This window comes from Orycteropus afer, unplaced genomic scaffold (genome assembly GCF_000298275.1).
Source record: "Orycteropus afer afer isolate SDZICR_OR568_19922 unplaced genomic scaffold, OryAfe1.0 scaffold00029, whole genome shotgun sequence".
Lineage (NCBI taxonomy): Eukaryota > Metazoa > Chordata > Mammalia > Tubulidentata > Orycteropodidae > Orycteropus > Orycteropus afer.
The window spans coordinates 5,434,449-5,439,590 of NW_006921616.1; positions in this window are offsets into that span (position 1 = coordinate 5,434,449).

Genomic DNA, 5,142 nt, shown 5'->3' on the forward strand with positions numbered 1-5,142 from the left:
CGCTATGAGTCGGGTCCGACTCAATAGCACATAACAACAACAACAGCAACAGAACACTTCCCATAGAATATTTCAAAGCACCACTGTCCTCACTGCCCGTGGTAATTTTCATAAAATGACCTTGAGAACCCTCCCTGAGGTGAGCCCATCTCCCCTCTCCCACCTCCCCTTTCAGAATCACCTGTCAGGTTCCACCCAATTCTGAATCTTACTGTGGGTGCTGCAGTTGTGTGCTGCAGTCGATTCTGTCCTCATGGGAGCCAATCGTACATGTCTCTTCTCAGCTCGACATTCAGTGAAGTCAAATTGGTCATTTGAAATTGGCCATGGTGGAAGTAGTTACACGACAGAAATCGGCAAATGCCGCAGATCAGAACCAGGCCTATCTGCACTCGAGCCTACAGTAAGTCCAAGTGGTAGGAAAACACTTGGGACACCAAAAGGGATGATTTGAAGGGCAGGAGTATTAGACTCTAATGACTTTTGCAAATTAGTTTTCCAATTTTTTACTTTCAACAAAATTAAAAGAGTACCAAGTCAAGTCATGTGATCAGCTGTTTTAATATGATTTTTGAACTATAACTCAGAAGTCCAAGGAGTTGGCTGATGTTGCTGTGACAAACCTTTCCCTGTCATGTACTTGTTTATGTGACTAATCCTCAGAGCTTTCATCTATAAAAACAGAAAATAAATTCTTATTAATGGTGAACCCTAACTAGTAACACATAATTTCTATTTACAGATAATGTCCTTCCTGGTTGAGGAGGGATGACAGGAGGGATAAACCACCCCATTCATATCATTGCAAGATGTATTTCCAATAAAATTTCAATTTTATGTTAGACAATTATTTATCAAAATTGTAATATATTTGCGCATTTTTATCAATTAGATAATAGTAATAATTGTAATACTTAATCTAGGAATAAAATGTAAAGCCTATGGTCACAAAACTTTGTTTAAATGCACGGACTTACTTTTGTAGTAGAAAAGTATGAGAGGCTAATCAATTCTAACTTTCAGCTGTAGGAACTATCATATTAGGATAAAATGAGGGATGAAATACACATTTTGGGAGAAAAAGAAACAATGAAAGATTCCCAAATGTTCAAAAAGGACTTGTTCCTGTATTTTTCATGCAGTTGATCTTCAGTTTCCATTGTATACATTTAAAAAGTGATGCAACAAATTTATTTTAAAATGTCAGTTACTGAAGTAACTTCTCAGATAAACTTGTTATTAGCATGTGTCAAAATCTCATTCCAAACTGGTGACATAGCACAGCAAGCGACGCAGGGTCCCTCCTGGAGGAGACACACATGCAGAAAAGAAGAAATGGTACCACCACAAAGGAATGGCTCAAGTATGGCGGCTCGGTGTGGCATCCTAACTTTACAGGAGTTCTTAACTCCTCTGAATCTATCTGGAATTTGATCAAGAATCATAATTATGTCTTAGAAAGCGCTACAAATTATATCATACAAAAAAGTTCTGTCACAGTTTGGGGGTAATTTTCTTATTCTACTAACAATGCACTGGAAATCAATTGTAATAATAATTAGAATCCTGGGCAATTATTTAGATTTAAGATTCAAAAAATTCAATGTCAATTGGAACATGTACAATGGAGGTGTGTGTCTTTCAAGGTCCTCTTAGGTGCCAGGCTAGCAAGCTGGCTGGAAGACCACTGTCCTAGGCACTGCCTCTGCACTCCTCCAGCCTTACCTGGGCTCAGCAGCAATCAGCAAGTGAGGTAGCAGATGCACGCCCTCCCTGGGCTCCCAGCAGGGCGTTGGTATTTAAATGAATCTTCCTGCCAGCACCAAGTAATCAGGTTGGTATTCCCACCCTGTGTTTAGGAGAGAAAAAGGCAATGGTTTAGGAAGACTGAGTTTTTCAGATGGTTTTCACTTGATTGCTAACTTAAAAGAGGTCCCTGGATAGCAAAAATGGTTAAGTGCTCATCTAGTAACCGAAAAGTTGCCAGTTCAAACCCACCTAGAGGCACCTGGTAACCTATGCCTACAAGGTGACAACCATTAAAAACCCTGAGGAGTGTAGTTCTCTGACACACAGGGGATGCCGTGAGTTGAAATGGACTCAGTAGCAATTGGTATATATAGGTACATGAAGCAGTGGTTCAAGCTCTCAGCTAACCAAAAAGGTCGGCAGTTTGAACCCACCAGCCACTCCACGGGGTAAAGATGAAGCAATTTGCTTCCATGAAGACTTACAGCCTTTAAAACCCTGTGGGAGAGTTCTGTAGTCCTATAGAGTCACCATGAGTCTGAATTGACTGGACAGCAGTGGATTTGGTTTGATTTTGGCATGTGTATCTATAGATAGAGATGTGTGTGTGTGTGTGTGTGTGTGTGTATGTCTATCTATCTATACTAACCTAAAGCTTAGCAGTTCAACCCCACAGCCAGCTTGGACACTCCACAGCTATGGGTTTTCCTGCATCATTTGCCTGTTTTTCCTCAGTTCTGAACCCTTGTTACCACAGAACCCTGTGGGCAGGTGGGGGTAGACGCTGCTCAGACAGTGGGTTAAGCTGAACAGCCAGCAGACATGGGGTGGCTTTGATCTTGGCTCCCAAGGGGAACATCATCTTTGCATCCATGTGGAACCCTTCAGCTGAGGAACAAAAGAAAGAAAAAGGGGAATAAAATATTTATAGGAAAAGTAGTTCTCACAAGCAAGCATTTGTTCTAAAAGCTTTGAGAAGTGTAATTATTTTTCTCCTTCTTGGGTTTTTCTGTTTTTAATATGAAACACTTAAAGTCCCTCCTTCCATTTCCAGGAAGCAATAACCCATTTTGCCTTGGGTGGAGTTTCAGAGAGAAACTAAGTTCCAGAAAAGAAAATGTTTCCATTGAATTGCCCCACGGAGCTCTTGTTGTTTTCTTTAATGTTCATGCATCATAAGGAGTCCATTCCCAAGGGCTAGGCCGTGGCTTTCCACTCCACCCACCGCCCTTAGCTCTGGTGGCACAGTGGTTGAGGCATTTGGCTGCTAACCAAAAGGCTGATGGTTCTCACACAGCAGCCACTCCATAGGAGAAAGATGAGGCAGTCTGCTTCCTTAAAGATTTCAACAACAGTGCAATGCACTGCCATCGAGTCAGATCCAACTCATAGTAACCCTTCCTTGGGTTTCCGAGGCAGTATCACTATGGAAGTAGATTGCCCAATCTTCCTTCTGAGGAGTGGCTAGTATATGGAAGAGTTCTACTCTGTCCTATAGAGTCACTATGAGTCTGAATCAAGTTGGTGGCAGTGGGTTCCCGTTCAGAGGAGCAGTAATGCAGTGATTAAGCACTTGTCTACTAACTGAAAGGTTGGCGGTTTAAACCCACTAGCCACTCCACGGAAGAAAGACAGGGCAGTCTTCTTGAAAAATCACAGCCTTGAAAACCCTTTGGAGCAGTTCTATGCTGTCCTATAGGGCAACTATGAGAAAGAGCCCTGGTGACACAATGGTTAGGCACTCAGCTGCTAATCTGAAGTTCAGTGGTTTGAACCCACTAGCAGCTCCACATGGGAAAAGGCCTGGTAATCGGCCTCTACAGAGATTACAACCTAGGTAATCCTATGTCTCTATCCGATAGGGTTTCTATGAGTTGAAATCAACTTACTAGCATCCAACAACTGCTCATAGACTGTCCTTTCTGATCCACCATTGGACTCCTGGTGCCGCTTACCATCAAGGGAAGGTCTTCTCCAGGAGAACCTTGGGCCAGCACTGTCCCATAGAAACATTATGTGAGTTACATGTGTAATTTTTCATTTTTCAGAAGTTACATTAAAAATGTAAAGATAATCACATGAAATTAATTTAAATAATATATGTTATTTACCCCAATAAGCATGTCAACATGTAATAAATATGAAAATTATGGAAGTAGTCTACTTTTTTATTTCATACTGAGTCTTTGAAACCTGTGTGGATTTTACACTGTGGTTAAGAACTTGGCTGCTAACCAAAGAGGCGGCAGTTCGAACCCACCAGCCACTCCATGGAAGAAAAATGTGGCAGTCTACTTCTATAATGATTACAGACTTGAAAACCGTAGGCAGAAAGTTCTACTCCATCCTACGGGGTTGCCATGAGTCCAAATCGACTAGACAACAATGGAGCCCCTCTCAAATTGAGCCAGTCATATTTCAGGTGCTCAGGAACCACCTGTGACTTGTGGCTACCATGCTAGATAGCACAGGCCTCCTTGACTGTCAAGTTTCTAATCAGTTCAGGGGGGGTCACGTTTGCCTTATAACCAAAAGGTTGGTGGTTCTCACACAGCAGCCACTCCATAGGAGAAAGATGAGACAGTCTGCTTCCTTAAAGATTTCAACAACAATACAATGCACTGCCGTTGAGTTATAGTTTGTCCCATCAGCTTCATGGGATGGTGGGTGAGGAAGATCAAAATGGTGAATGTAAGAAGCTTATGATGTCACCAAAAAAAAAAAGAAACCTCACTGCCATTGAGTCGATTCCAACTTTTAGCAACCCCCTTGGGGTTTCCGAGGCAGTAAATCTTCACAGAAGTAGATTGCGCCATCTTCCTTCTGCAGAGTGGCTGGTGGGTTTGAAACACCAACCATCTGGGTAGCAGTCAAATGCCTTAGGCACTATGCCATCAGAGCTCCTTATGATGTCACAGAATATGGAAAATCATATTATTTATCATTCCAAATCACAGAAAGCTGTGCAGCCACAGAAAATAATCAGCAGGCAGTATCTACAAAGATTGAGCAAGGATTTCAATTAAGAAGCTGAGTCAGAGAAGCCAATTCCTGTAATTACCCACAGTGTCAACAATTTTCTTAGCCACTACCAAAACTTACCTTTTCATATTTATTTACAGAGAGAGAGATGGGAGAATGTGGCAAACACCCCCCCCAGAGTTATAACCCACTGTGGGCCTTGGGACCAGGTTCACACCATGGGAACGCAACATGATAACACCTAGCTATAAACTTAGTAATGATCTTGACAACAGCACTGCCCAGAGCATTGCATGTGGGCCCCCTTTTCAAAGATCAGCACTTTGAGATGTCTACGGAGGGTTTTTGCAATATCTATGCCCTGTACCCACCCAGCTATTTGCTTGCACTGAGAGTTTCTGGATCAGTAAC